Here is a 1,434-nt window from a genome sequence, read left to right on the forward strand (position 1 = left end):
GTGCTTCTCAGGCCATCCTAGCACATGCCTTCCTGATAGTCATAGTGTCTGGGAGAGGGAAGAATGCTAGACGTAAGGACATTTAGGGGGTCTCTTTCCCCCTAGGTATCCTCAGGAGTGGACCCTTCTAGGTTAAAACACAAACACTTTACTACTTTGCATTCCATCTGGAAAAACAAATCTAAGTCTTGAATATGGCAAAAAAAGAAAAGGAGAGTTTTACCTACAATTAGAGATAATGGAGCTAGACAACGACCTTGTAAAGACTCAGCTATGACAATAATGTCCATAAGGAGGGAGCATGCTCTCTATGGGTTAAAGGCTGAAGATCTTGAATGACAAGAAATGATTTGAAGAACTGCATTGCCATCACAGTAACATGCATAAAATAATATATTCTAAACCTTTACTAACCTCACATTGTTACGTTAAAATTTAAAAGGAGCGAGGCTTACAGAAATAGAGGTTACTAGTAATCCCTTTTCATATTCTATTTGACCTGAACTGCTGCTTATAATACATATTCACAAATTTCACCTATGTTATGCTAGTGAGAAGACCCTTTTGCTTATGAGAAAAGCCATGTTGTGTATTCCTACAAAATCTGTAGACATTGTTAACATGATTAAACATCACTACATGTCATACTCGTATGTAAGTTACATTTACCCACTGACATTTCAAAAATAAGGAGACTTTTTAGCTATTAACACAGGATTTGTTACTGAGAAGTGTGTAGGAAGGAGTTCAGTGTAAAGTATTTCCTTTGGATATATCTTTCAAGACGATTAAAGAAACACAAAATATTATTTACACTATGCTAAACTTTTCTAAATGTTGTAATTTCTATTTTCAAGTTGTCTTATTGTGAAAATATGAGGAATACAGATGTAGCAAGTTTATGCATAAGCCAATAGCCCTTAGCTTGAGCAAAAGATGCACTTAGAGTCTCCCAGCACCAATAAGATGGAAGAAAATCACCTGTGACTAGTTACTTTATTCCAAGCAGCTCAAAACACGTTAGTAAAGAACTAATGACTCTTATGTCATTATTAATGATGTAAGAAAAGGTGATAGACAAGAATTGGGGCTCTTGACTCCAAGGGCTTAATCTACTAAAAGTATATTACATTTTAAAGTGGTAAACATGGCACTGCAAAAATGAAAGTTTAAAAATTGTTAGGAAATTTTCCTACTGAATATGGTAACATAGTTTGAAAAACATTATAATTTACTCCAACTTGAATAGTATTGGAGAATTAAGAGTGACAACATTTCCACTTTGGGGATATGAACTAGACAATTGCAACTGTGATAATCAGTTTATGAGAGTAGCAAGTACATGCCAAATTAGACCAATGCTGTGATTTGCTATGCTATTATGGATAATTTGGTCCAAATACCATATTTGACCAGTATGTTATTCCATTCTGG

The sequence above is a fragment of the Rhinolophus hipposideros genome (assembly GCF_964194185.1).
Source record: "Rhinolophus hipposideros genome assembly, chromosome: 17".
Taxonomy (NCBI): Eukaryota; Metazoa; Chordata; class Mammalia; order Chiroptera; family Rhinolophidae; genus Rhinolophus; species Rhinolophus hipposideros.